Source organism: Oryx dammah, unplaced genomic scaffold (genome assembly GCF_014754425.2).
Source record: "Oryx dammah isolate SB20612 unplaced genomic scaffold, SCBI_Odam_1.1 HiC_scaffold_20, whole genome shotgun sequence".
Lineage (NCBI taxonomy): Eukaryota > Metazoa > Chordata > Mammalia > Artiodactyla > Bovidae > Oryx > Oryx dammah.
Window position 1 is genome coordinate 52199536 of NW_024070204.1, and position 14697 is coordinate 52214232.

The following is a 14697-nucleotide window of genomic DNA, read 5'->3' on the forward strand; positions in this document are numbered from 1 at the left end:
TACAGTGAATTGGTGACCTCCCTACCCGTTCAGTTTAAAGAGGTTCCAAGGAATGCTTGAGAGAAATTGTTTACCTAGTCAAGCAGCAACTATTATCTTAAGAATATTCTACAGCAGCTGCCACAAGAAAGACATGATAGCCACATTGCCTACTCTTCACTTCCACTAAGAAGATGATTCTGTGTTTTGAGCTTTGAAGAAAGAGCAAAGAGAATAGTTAAATGCGTTGTGTTCCCTTTCTGACATTCAGCTATATCTGGATATAGCTTAGAAGCTCATAGGGCATATTGGCATGTAGGCTGAAGTGCCTTTTGGGAAAGAAGCTCCCCTAAGTGAAAGAGGATGAGGCAGACAGTCCTGACCAAACCACAAGAACACTGACATTATAGGTATAGACTGATTCTAACCACAGCATGTAGTTCTATCACTTAGATTTGTTCTAAGCTTCTCAGAAGACTTATGTCTGAGGGTGAATGAAAAGAGTAGCAGTGAGCAAGGTCTGAAGGAGTTTGTTTTGCTCAAATGACTGAAAAATATCAAAGGGTGGTATAGTGTGAATTATACATTCAAAAAAATAATCAAAACAAAAAAACTATATGTACTTCTAAAAAAACATATAAAACTAAAGGAGATGCACAGTCTATGTGGGCCTCTGGGTAGAGGCCAGCTCGCAGCAGCAGGAGAACCCAGCCAACCCCACACCAGTGGACAGGTTCCTTCACTTGACAACCTGCAGTAGCGCTCTCTCAAGGCTCAAAGATTTGTTTGGACACATGTGAGTCACATCTCAAAATTTATGAAAATAAAAGGGAGATGTTTTTAAGGAGGCCAGAGACCCCACAACAGTACATTGGAGCCAGAATCAGAGAAATAGCATTTATTATTGCTCAGAATATACCTAGATACAACTTGGGGACCCAAAAGGCACCAAGGAAAAAAAGTCTTTTTCTGGGGTTGATTAAAACGCTTGCCTGAGATTAGAGGGAAAAAAAAAAAAAGTACAATCAAATGTGAGTTGTTAGAATAAATATGGTCACTTTGAATGTGAATGGATTTTTTTAAGGGAGTTAGGGTTAGAAGGTGGAAAGGACCCACAAATGCTAAGTTCTCAGCTACTATACCTCTGGGAATTTAGTCACTTTCATTGCTTAGTTATAATGCTAAACATTTCCTGAGTGCTCAGAAAATATGAAATTATGTTATCCACTAGATCAATTTAAGAAGTGAAGATAAATAATATAAACTGTGAACTAAATATTTCATACATAGGAGGAAAAAAAAAATCAGTAAAATTCTTTGGGAGGCTTACACACTGTATCAGAGAAAAACTCATTCAAAATATTGAATTATTCATTCAGTATTTAATGAATACCCTTAAGGGTAACCATGGAATAGTTGCCCCAGTGGACTAGTGACTCAGTGGTTTTAAATTAACTAATCAGTCAAATTTTTAAAAAAGAAGGATTTGATCTGATAAGGCTTGCTGAACTAATCAGGTTTTTAGCAAATTTACCTTGACATATTTAAAGACCATCATTAAGAGATACTTTCTCTTAGGAATTTAGAACCTGTAGAAATCTGAATAGGCAAAGGGATTTAATTGAATACTGACTGTAGATCCGATGACCTTTCTCAGTCTGCATATCTAAGGAGGCAATATGGTCTTGTAAAAGAGTATGAACCTTGACACCAAATAGGTTAGAATTCACCTCTCCGGTGGAATTCTGTGCAGGTTGAGGTAAGTTACTTAACCTCTCTGAGCTTTTTTCAGGTCTGAAAAAGGGCTATAGTTATGTTCATCTGGGTTTGAGTTTAAATGAACTAATGTGTATAAAGTAGTGTCTAGGAGACGATGCCAGGCTCTAAACACCACCACCATCATCATCCATCATTACTACCTTTTTTCCTCTTAATATCAAATAGCAAGCAACCACAACATTTTTCCCCTAAAAGTCTAAAATCCTTCAAATAAAAGAGTCTAAGGCAAATATACTATCAATTAAGCAGTAATGAATGACATACCAGTTCAGGTCCCAGGAGTAAACAGAACACACTCATACTAGGATCATTTAAGGAGGGTTATGTAAAGAGTCTGTTTTAAAAGATGTGAGTAGGACAGAGAAGTCCATAAAGGATGGTGAAGTAGCCAGAGCTAGCTGTAATGGAGTTTTTACCACCCCAGGCTACAGGGACAGGAGAGGGATGGGTCAGTATTCCCAGACAATAACCTGTGAGAGAGTGGGCTGCCTTGAGAAGGAAGGTTATTGTCTGGGACATAGCTAGCCTCAGGTGACTCTGAAGGGCAAGAGATGAGGGAATAAATTGGATTACACTCTCCTCTACCCTTCTGATCTCCTGCTGGGACTCCCCACCAGCCAAATGCAAGGAAGCCAGAGGGCAGAGAAAGCTGCTGCCTACACCCCATTGGCCAGCCTCCTGCAGAAAGTGACTCCTAGGGTGGGGCAGGGAGGAGGATGTAGCTGAGGGGACAGGAAAGCTGCTCCACACAGATCTGGTCTGCAGTCTATGAGGAGGATGGCACTTTTCTGCCATCTCATCTCAGCAGAAGAAAAACATCTATCGTTTATCTTTAATCCTTCCAACAACTCTTGAGGTAGATATTGTTATTATCCCCATCACAAAGAAGATGAAAAAATCAGCTTCAAGAAGTAGGTTGCCAAGGAAATAGCAGCAGAACCAGGATTCAAACCTGATTCGTCCAACTCCAAAGTCCAATTTTTTGTCTATCCTAATATATTGCTTTGCTACCAAAATCATGGATCAATGCATTTTTTAAAAAATTGAAGTATAGTTGATTTGGAGAAGGAAATGGCAACCCACTCCAGTAGTCTTGCCTGGAGAATCCCATGGACAGAGGAGCCTGGTGGGCTACAGTCCATGGGGTCGCAAAGAGTCAGACAAAACTGAGCACACAGCACATAGTTGATTGGCTCAGATGGGAAAGAATCTGCCTGCAATGCAGGAGACCTGGGTTCGATCCCTAGGTGGGGAAGATCCCTTGGAGAAGGGAATGGCAATCTTCTCAAGTATTCTTGCCTGGAGAATTCCATGGGCAGAGGAGCCTGGCAGTCCATGGGGTCACTGTCAGACACGACTGAGTCACTAAACATGTCTACTTTCTTTATAGTTGATTTACAACGTTATATTAACTTCAGGTATACAGCAAAGTGATTCTGTTATAATACAGACAGACAGATAGGTAGATAGAGATGTATGTGTTCTTTTTTAGATTTTTTTTCCATTATAGGCTATTACAAGATACTGAATATAGTTCCCTGCGTTATAATTAGGCTCCTGCTCTTTATTTTATATATAATAGTATGTATCTGTTAATCCCAAGCTCCTAACTTATCCCTCTCCCCCTGCTTTCCCCTTTGATAGCCATAAATTTGTTTTCTATGTCTATGGGTCTATTTCTGTTTTCTAAATATATGATATCACTTAGATGTAGAATCTAAAAAATGACACAAATGAAGCAACGAATTTTAATTTTCAACAAGTAGTAACCTCTGCAAGCATCAAAACTGAGCCAAAACCAAAAAATGTTTGATAAAAATAAATCTCGTCGCAGCAAGGCAGTTATCTTAGCTCCTACAAATTCCTCCCTCAGCAAAGATAATGCAGTGAGGCAGCAGAAACGCTTTCTCCCTCCAGGTGCAGTAAAACGCCAATCAGGTTAGGGGAGACACACAGGCGATTTCATCACTAGAGGAGTTTTCACATAAAAGTTAATTAGGGAGAAAGAAGAGTCAGCTCCAGCAGAAAACACACTTTAGGAAATAAAAATGAAGAGAGTAGCTAAGTCAGATAGTGGGTGTCAGCACACTCAGAGATGGAATCTGAGCTGGAGTACCGGGATAAATTTTGCTGCTTTGATGCAAGGGAAGGGAGTTAAGACAAGTTCTTTCCTGGAGACTGAGAATTTACAGAGTGGAAACACCTCACTGTGAGCCTTCTCACCTGGGTGTCGGGAGAAAGAGGTTCCGCTTGTATCAGTGTCATATATATGAGCTGGATAGTGTTAGGAAAATCCCTTACCTTTTTTCTTCTACCAGTTATTAGCTTCTCTGTAAAAATAACAGTATTTCCACAACCCACTTTGTCAGGTTGTCTGGGGTGAATTTGATAATATCTGAGAAAGTTTTCTGGAAACTATAAAGTTCCCTGCAAATGTCAATCAATTCTATTCATTTAAACAACAAATGTGCCAATGCATTCTAAATATGAGGGGAAAGGAGTTCTAACTATTCGCAAATATTAGAGTGGCTATTAAAAGTATTTTATATGCTTCAGAGGGATTTTTTTCATTCTTCATTTACCTCCCTTGGAATTAACATTTTTTTTCTTTTGCATGATAGTAAATATGTTTTGATTGCTGAATTATAAAGCCGCTGAACTGCATTAATTTAAAATATGTATTTATTGAGCGTCTCATATGTGTGACTCAGAGGTTAAAACGTCTGCCTGCAATGCTGGAGACCCGGGTTCGATCCCTGGGTTGGGAAGATACCCTGGAGAAGGAAATGGCAACCCACTCCAGCATTATTGCCTGGAGAATCCCATGGAGGGAGGAGCCTGGTAGGCTACAGTCCACGGGGTCGCAAAGAGTTGGACACGACTGGGCTAATTCACTTTCACTTTTTCATATGTGCTAGTCAGTTCAGCAAGTCAGCTCAGCCGCTCAATCGTGTCCGACTCTTTGTGACCCCATGAATCGCAGCACGCCAGGCCTCCCTGTCCATCACCATCTCCCGGAGTTCACTCAGACTCACGTCCATCGAGTCAATGATGCCACCCAGCCATCTCATCCTCTGTCGTCCCCTTCTCCTGCCCCCAATCCCTCCCAGCATCAGGGTCTTTTCCAATGAGTCAACTCTTTGCATGAGGTGGCCAAAGTATTGGAGTTTCAGCTCAGTCCTTCCAATGAACACCCAGGACTGATCTCCTTTAGGATGGACTGGTTGGATCTCTTTGCAGTCCAAGGGACTCTCAGGAGTCTTCTCCAACACCACAGTTCAAAAGCATCAATTCTTTGGTGCTCAGCTTTCTTCACAGTCCAACTCTCACATCCATACATGACCACTAGAAAAACCATAGCCTTGACTAGATGGACTTTTGTTGGCAAAGTAATATCTCTGCTTTTCAATATGCTATCTAGGTTGGTCATAACTTTCCTTCCAAGGAGTAAGCGTCTTTTAATTTCATGGCTGCAGTCACCATCTGCAGTGATTTTGGAGCCCCCCAAAATAAATTCAGCCACTGTTTTCACTGTTTCCCCATCTATTTCTCATGAAGTGATGGGACCGGATGCCGTGATCTTAGTTTTCTGAATGCTGAATTTTAAGCCAACTTTTTCACTCTTCTCTTTCATTTTCATCAACAGGCTTTTTAGTTCCTCTTCACTTTCTGCCATAAGAGTGGTATCATCTGCATATCTGAGGTTATTGATATTTCTCCTGGCAATCTTGATTCCAGCTTGTGCTTCCTCCAACCCAGCGTTTCTCATGATGTACTCTGCATAGAAGTTAAATAAGCAGGGTGACAATATACAGCCTTGACGTACTCCTTTTCCTATTTGGAACCAGTCTGTTGTTCCATGTCCAGTTCTAACTGTTGCTTCCTGACTTGCATACAGGTCACAAGTGCCTGCTAATTGGCACTTCCCACACATCTGGTGGGTAAATTAGACATCTGCCTCAGTGTCCCTCTGCTAAGTCTGTAGTAAAGACAAAGGAAGAAAGTAAACTTCTACTTTCCAAAGTGGTGAATTAAGACAAAGGATAGCTTCTTGGTTCAGATTTAAATGTTACCATAGTGGTTTCTTATTTATACCTCCTTTTTTTCTAGGGTAGCCTGTGAAGCCTGTCTATCTGAGTGCCTGTTAGAGGCTGTAGAATCTGAAATCTAGAAAGAGTTGACAGTGTAATGAGGAAACTGAGGTATAAGAGTGAACTTGATCTGCCTAAGATCACAGAGCTACCTCCTAGGACAAGGTAGAAGTTAGACTGAGGCCTCTGCACTGTGTCCAGGGTTCTGCCCAGCTGAGGAATCTGGCTTGGGCCGGGGTTCTCTTAAAACCCACTCTATACGCCAACCCACCGGCCTCTCTCAGCGTGCCCAGCAAAGCTCAACAATTTGGTTCTTGCTGGAGTCAGAGCAATTTACTTATCACACAAGGATGGCCTGTATTACAAGGTCATAACTCCTGCTCTGGAGCGTGGGCCCCTTCAGTTACCTCTGCATGGACTGGAGGAGCCAGGTGGTATGTAATTCACATCTTTAATCTGACCTTGTCCCATACTCTAGTCACAAAATGAACCATCAACCCTCATCTGAACGGTCTAATTGCTCTAACACCTGAGCCATGTGGATTTCTATCTGCTATCCCTACATATACATCCTCAGTATTCTTCTGTTCGCCAACCTTTCTAAATCCTTCTATTCTTCAACATCCAGCAAAAGTTTTTCCTTCTAATGACAATTTGCCCTGCAGCACCATAATTTTCTGCTTTCTCTGAATACTGACAATAAGGTCTTCATTGCACCACAAAATAATATACTATCTTTCATTTCTTTCACTAATTGTTTATAGGTTTAGTTTTTCCTCTCTCAACTGTGGGTTGAACAAAGTACATTTTAATGCCTTTTCTGCACTGAAAGTTATATTTTTATAAAATACAAATTCTAAAAGTTGAGAGAAATTCACTATTTTTCCTTTTGCCCTTTTTATAATGTTGAACACAGTGCTGAATATTCAGCAACTGCTTAACAAAATATATTTTTAAAATAAAAGTTTAAATCCATAAGAAAAACATGAGCATTTTAATTAATAACCAGTGTAAATTGGAAATAAAAATGTATCAAAATGTGGAAAATATTCAACCTCAGTATTTAATGAAGAGATGAAAATTAAAATCTCAAGGTTTTTGCTTATCGTGCTTACAAACTTTGATAATGATATATGTGATAAAATACGCAATTCATATAGTGCTTATGGGTTTCAAAATGATGTAAGTCTTTGGAAAGGAATTTGATAATAAAGTACCAAAATCTATAATGGTGTTGTATATTTTGACATAGTAATTCAGGAATAACATGAAATATGGAAAGTACTTTATATGCAAAAGCATTCTCAACAATGCTAATTACAATGACAAAAATTTGGAAACAATTTAGATGTTCAATAATAATGGAATAGCTAAAGAAAATATGAGAAACCTCATGATGTACTATGCAGTTAAAAATAGATTTTCACAAGAGATTTTAATTACATGAGAAAATTCCCCTGCTATAATGTTAAATGAAAAGAGCAAGATTAAAGCTGTATGTACAGTATGATCCTCTCTCATACCCCGAGCTCTCTGAGCTCTCATGACTGAGCTTTCAAATTTATGCATTTGAAAGCATGCCAGATGACTCCACTTGGAAGATCCACAAGCATCTCAAATACAACATGTCCGTGAATGAACTCAACCTTTTTTCTTTCTTCACTCCCAAATATGTTTCTTCTTGCATCCTCTTCCTCTCAGATAATGGCACCACCATCCACCCAGCCACAGCAGCCAAAATCCTGAGCCTCTCCCACTCCTGGTCACCCACGCTCAATCAGTGGTTGTACCCTGCCATGCACCTGGCAAAAATTTCACAGTTCTATCCTCTCTTTGCATGTTTCCCACCACTACTCTGAAAACTCAAGAGTTTTACCTGCACCATTTCAGGTACCTTGTAATATGCTTTCTTGTCATCACCATTACCTGCTCATCCCTACATGCATCATATTTCACTCATTGGTTATACTGAGCCGCTCTGGTTCCCCATGCACTCCATGCTGTTTCCCACCTCTGTGCCCTTGTATTCTGTTTTTGTTTTTTTCTTTTCCTCTTCCCTATATATCCATTTCCTTCCTTCTTTGCTTGACTACTCCTGTTTCAAGACTCAATTGAAATGTCATCTCCTCCTGGAAGAGTTACCTGATTTTCTCATTATTTCTAGCCCCACCCCCACTGCCAACTTGGACCCAGGCCTCTGCCCCAAATGCATATTTGCCAAATTATACCGCAATGATCTGTGTCTCACTGACACTGCCATTCTGAACTCTATGAACCTTGAGGGTCAAGAACATTTCGTGCTTGTATATGCGATCACCACATAACATACACTCATATTTTTTTTCACTGATTTCTGCCAAATTGAACTGCTTCCCTTGACTAGAATTATGAGAAGGAAAGCACATTTTGTCTCTACACTAAAAAACACTTTCCTGTGTACTTTATCCAAATCCAAATCCATCATTCTATTGCCTTCTTTTCCCCAAAACAATAACAGCAGCCTCTCCTCTCCATTCACCAGACATTGACTAGACAGTTGTGGTATGCAATCAACTGTGCTGTGGTCTAGGGATGCAAAGATAAATGTGATAAAAAACCATTCTCCACAAGAAGCTCACAGACTAGAGGGGGAGAGACAAATAGCACAACACAATACGTGCTCTGACAGAGGCTCAGAATAGCTGGTGTGGGACCCAGAGGAGGCAGAAAGTGATTCATCTGCCTCATGGCTTCAAAGTCTGTTCCCAGTTATTCTGCTCTTATGAACACTCTAAGTTATTCAAATACCACTTCATATTCTGATGTTTTTCCCCAAGTAGAGAGAAAGGAATGCGGAAGTCAGGCCAAGCAGTTCCTTTCATCTTTTTGCATGTCTGGTTAGACCTTTCTCCCAGCAGAAAAGGCAGCTATGGGACTCTACATCCAGGACATGTTCTGTAAAGGTCCCTCAAGTGATTTATAGATAATCGCACTCATGTAAGAGAACAGAAGCCACTTTTGATTTCAGCACAAATTTATTGTAAAATAATTGATGTTTTGCAAAATGAAAGGACATCATTTGGCTCCTAAGGTAGCTCAATGCTTCACTTCCAAGGGTACAGAAATGCCAAAACACCTATTCTTTCAACACTTCTCTTGACCAGTATTTCAAAATAGTTCAACTGAGTTGCTTGGCAGCAGATAAATGACCTCTTCCTAGGATTCCATGGCTGCAGCCTTTCTCCCACCTGAAATAACTGCTGCTCCCTAAAACACCACGCTTCACCCTAAATCCAAGGCCAGGGACTTTCCAATTCATTAGCTGAGAATTAATTCTGTTAGCTGAGAATACCACCTAATTCTCGTTTTAGCTTCCTGCTGCAGTAGAAAATTTACAACAGAAGCTTCTTTTCAACCACTTTTCTTACCATATCCCTCCCATTGCCTCATTATGGTGCCCTTCCAGACCTGGGCAGTGGGAGGTGACTAGAGCAGTTTCGTGTGAATCACAGGACAGCATCGTGCATAGTCTGCTGGCCTGAGGCCAGGACGGAAGGAGCCTCCGGGGTGTGTCATTGTCGGCTAAGTTATAACAGATCCATTGAGAGCCTCAAGACAACACCCCCTGAGTCGTCATGAGGGAAAACAAAATGACTGCAAGACATCTTCGCAAAACCTCTGATTTAAGCAGCTCACTACCTACAAAAGAAGGTGGAGTTCACTGGAGCACTGCGGCCTTTTGTTTTTTCAATACTTTCCTGCCCCATATCAGGGTAAAGTAAAAGTCTACCATTTGAGTACTTCTAAATTTGAGAATCATTTGAATGGCATTGTCATGGAAGGCTATGGGATATATGCACAGACTATAATATACAAATCACGCAAGTCAGTACTTTCCCTCGCGAGATCAGCTCAACTCTAAAATATAAACAATTCTCTCTCTCTAGTTAAAACAAGAAACACATTATGTAGATGATGGATGGATGGATTGATAGATGGATGGACAGAAAGACACATGAAAGAGAGAAAGAGAGGTGGGGAGAGGGAGAACAGACCATCCACATCATAGATTGTGATTTCTATTATGTATAGCTTTCCAAATCGGAGATTTAGAAATAGAACTCACATCTCTAAGTTATAATGAGCCAGACACTACCAGTACGCTTCTCTCATAGCTCAGTCAGTAAAGAATCAGCCTGCAATGCAGGAGACCTGGGTTCGATTCCTGGGTCAGGAAGATCCCCTGGAGAAGGAAATGGCAATCCACTTCAGTATTCTGGCCTAGAAAATCCCACGGACAGAGGAGCCTGGCAGGCTACAGTACATGGGGCTGCAAGAGTTGGACATGACTTAGCGACTAAACCACCATCACCAGACACTATCAGAAGTTTCTTCTAAAACCAACACACCACTTCGTTCCTCCGTTGTTTTCATTCATTTAACTATGAATCCTACCTTGTATTTTCCTGCAAAATCTACACTGTGAGCAATTCCCTTAAGACAAATTCAGTCAGTTCAGTTCAGTTGCTCAGTCGTGTCCGACTTATGCGACCCATGGACTGCAGCACACCAGGCTTCCCTGTCCACGACCAACTCCCAGAGCTTGCTCAAACTCATGTGCATCGAGTCAGTGATGCCACCCAACCATCTCATCCTCTGTTGTCCCCTTCTCAGCCTGCCTTCAATCTTTCACAGCATCAAGGTCTTTTCCAATGAGTTAGTTCTTCGCATCAGGTGGCCAAAGTGTTGGAGTTTCAGCTTCAGCATCAGTTCTTCCAAAGAATATTCAAGACTGATTTCCTTTAGGATTGACTGGTTTGATCTCCTTGCAGTCCAAGGGACTATCAAGAGTCTTCTCCAACACCACAGTTTAAAAGCATCAATTCTTTGGTGCTCAGCTTTCTTTATAGTCCAATTCTCACATCCATACATGACTAATGGAAAAACCATAGCTTTGACTAGATGGAACTTTGTCAGCAAGGTAAGGTCTCTGCTTTTTAATATGGTGTCCAGGTTGGTTATAGCTTTGCTTCCAAGGAGCAAGCATCTTAAACTTCATGGCTGCAGTCACCATCTGCAGTGATTTTGGAGCCCAAGAAAATAGATTCTGTCACTGTTTCCATTGTTTATCCTTTTATTTGCCATGGAGTGATGGGAATGGATCCCATGATTTTAGTCTTTTGAATATTGAGTTTTAAGCCAGCTTTTTCACTCTCCTCTTTCACTTTCATGGAGAGGCTTTTTAGTTTCTCTTCTCTTTCTGCCTTAAGGGTGGTGTCATCTGCGTATCTGAGGTTATTGACATTTCTCCCAGCAATCTTGATTCCAGCTTGTGCTTCATCCAGCCTGGCATTTCGCATGATGTACTCTGCAGATAAGTTAAATAAGCAAGGTGACAATATACAGCCTTGACGTTTTCCTTTATGAATTTGGAACCATGTCCGTGTCCAGTTCTGTTACTTCTTGACCTGCATACAGATTTCTCAGCAGGCAGGTAAGGTGGTCTCGTATTAGCATCTCTTGAAGAATTTTCCACAGTTTGTTTTGCTCTACACAGTCAAAGGATTTGGCATAATCAATAAAGCAGAAATAGATGTTTTTCTATAATTCTCTTGCTTTTTCTATAATCCAACAGATGTTGGCAATTTGATCTCTGGTTTCTCCGCCTTTTCTAAATCCCACTTAAACATCTGAAGTTCACAATTCATGTACTGTTGAAGGCTGGCTTGGAGAATTTTAAGCATTATGTTGCTAGGAGTTCATTATCTGAGCCACAGTCAGCTCCCAGTCTTATTTTTGCTGACTGTATAGAGCTTCTCCATCTTTGTTTGCAAAGAATTAATCAACCTGATTTCATTATTGACCATCTGGTGATGTCCATATGTAGAGTCCTCTTGTGTTTTTGGAAGAAGCTGTTGGCTATGACCAGCATATTCTCTTGGCAAAACTCTATTAGCCTTTGCCCTGCTTCATTTTGTACTCTAAGGCCAAATTTGGCTGTTACTCCAGGTATCTCTTGACTTCCTACTTTTGCATTCCAGTCCCCTATGATGAAAAGGACATCTTTTTTGGGTGTTAGTTCTAGAAGGTCTTGTAGGTCTTCATAGAACCATTCAATTTCAGCTTCATCAGCATTACTGGTTGGGACATAGACTTGGATTACTTGTGATATTGAATAAACAGAGATCATTCTGTAGTTTTTGAGATTGTACCCAAGTACTGCGTTTTGGACTCTTTTGTTGACTATGAGGTCTACTCCATCTCTTCTAAGGGATTCTTACCTACAGTAATAGACATAATGGTCATCTGAATTAAATTCATTCATTCCAGTCCATTTTAGTTCACTGATTCCTGAAATGTCGATGTTCACTCTTGCCATCTCCTGTTTGACCACTTCCAATTTGCCTTGATTCATGGATCTAACATTCCAGGCTCCTATGCAATATTGTTCTTTACAGCATGGGACTTTACTTCCATCACCAGTCATATCCACAACTGGGCATTGTTTTCACTTTGGCTCTGTCTCTTCATTCTTTCTGGAGTTATTTCTCTACTATTCTCCAGTGGCATATTGGGCGCCTACCTACCTGGGGAGTTTATCTTTCAGGGTCATATATTCCTGCTTTTTCACACTGTTCATGGTGTTCTCAAGGGAAGAATACTGCAGTGGTTTGCCATTTCTTTCTCCAGTGGACCACTCAGAACTCTCCTCCATGTTCTTCCCAACCCAGGGATTGAACCCAGGTCTCCTGCATTGAAGGTAGATTCTTTATCAGCTGAGCATGAAGGGAAGCCCAAGAAAACTGGAGTGGGTAGCCTATCCCTTCTCCAGCAGATCTGCCCAACCCAGGAATTGAATCAGGGTCTCCTGCATTGCAAGTAGATTCTTTACCAGCTGAACCACAAGGGAAGCCCTAAGACAAATTACAACTGAATTATTTTAAGACTTAGTAATACTATTGGTTTAGATTACAGGGGATACAATTAGAATTTGAAGAAAATAAAATAAAATAAAAAGAGACTGGGGTAGTTGGCAGAGCGTCACACAGATTTGACTGAAAGCAGGTGTATGAAAGTTTTCTAATGAGGCTTCATTAAAAACAATTTTTATCCTAGCACCCTGTAATTCAGTCTTCTCAAGCTATCATTTCTCCCTGATTATCAATTGCTATCCAAGGACTCACTGCCTGTAGATTTTATAAACAAAAGAAAAACAAGACACAAAATGAAAAAGTTTGATGTTAACTAAAATAAACATAAGGAATAAACAAGGAAATTAATACAAATAAGAAATCAATGACTAGGAGTAAAAACCCAAACCAATAGGTTCTCTGGCCCTTACAAAGTGACAACCCATTATCATCTTCGAGGGAATGAGCCCACTATTGTGGGGTCATTAACATGCAGACAGTGAAAACTGTATGCTTCTCAACTCCAGCTTCTCAATGTTAGCTGGAGCCAAGGAACAAACAAATATTTAATCAACATTAAAGAGTAGTGTTTTTTAATGTTGAAATGAAAAGAAGCTGGACAATAAACTTGGAATTTTTCTCTCCAAAAGTTTCTCTGTTCTATCATTTTATTGTGGGCATTAAAGGTTATAAACAACAAACTTAAGATCTATTAAGGAAGAGATGATAATACTCTTCTGCCAAGAGAGTCATTTTCAACCTTTTCTGTCTCTTTCATGTTCAGGATTATTTGTAGGAGATAGAATCAAATCAACCCTTCAGTAGAGTGCCGATTTTTTTTCAAGCAATTTTCATTCTTATGAAGAGAACTTTAGCTCACTTCATTTCAAAAGAAGGAATTTTAAGATATTACTGAAAGAAGAAAAATATGCATTAGAAAACAAAAAAGGCAACTTACTGAATGGGAGAACATACCTGCAAATGATACACCTGATAAAGGGCTAATATCCAAAACACATAAGAAGCTCATACAACTCAATATCAAAAAGAAAAACACAACCTGATTAAAAATTAGGGAACAGATCTGAATAGACATTTTCCAAAGAAGACATACAGTTGGCCAACAGGCATGTGAAAAGATGTTCAACGTCACTAATTATCAGAGAAATGAAAATCAAAACCACCATTAGATATCACCTCCTACCTGTTAGAATGGCTGTTATCAAAGAGAAAAGAAATAACAAGTGTTGATGAGGATATGGAGAAATGGGAACCCTCCTGCATTGTTGGTGGGAATGAAAACTGGCATAGCCACTTGGAAAACAATATGGAGATTCCTCAAAAAGTTAAAAATAAAACTAGCATATGATCCAGCAACTGTATTCCTGGGTATATATGTATTCCTGGGTGTGTGTGTGTGTGTGTGTGTGTGTGTATATATATATATATATATATATATAGTGTCCGTATATACATATGGACACTAACTTGAAGAGATACATGCACTCCAATGTTCTCAGCAGCATTATTTACAATAGACAAGATATGGAAGCAACCTAAGTGTCCATCAACAGATAAATGAATAAAAAAGATGTGCCACGTACACACACACACACACACACACACACACACACACACACACACACACGAGTATTACTCAGTCATGAAAAACAATAAAACTATGCCATTTACAACAACACTGATGGACCTGTAGGGTATGCTTAGTGAAATAAGTCAAAGACAAATACTATATGATTCCAATCACATGCAGAATTTATATGCAAAATGTAAAACAAATGAATATAACAGAATAGAGTCACAAATACAGAGAACAAACTAGTAGTCACCAGTTGGGAGAGGGAAGAGGTGAGGGGCAAGATAGGAGAAGCAGACTAAGAGGTACAACTATTAGGTACAAATGAAATAAGATACAAGGATGCAATATACAGCATAGGCAA

General features: G+C 39.9%; 1 long non-coding RNA gene across 2 annotated transcripts in view; it reads right to left on the reverse strand.

The window, feature by feature from the left end:
* Positions 1 to 14697, reverse strand: part of LOC120879545 — a 513363-nt gene that overhangs the window by 187211 nt on the left and 311455 nt on the right. The gene's annotated exons all lie outside the window — the stretch shown is intronic.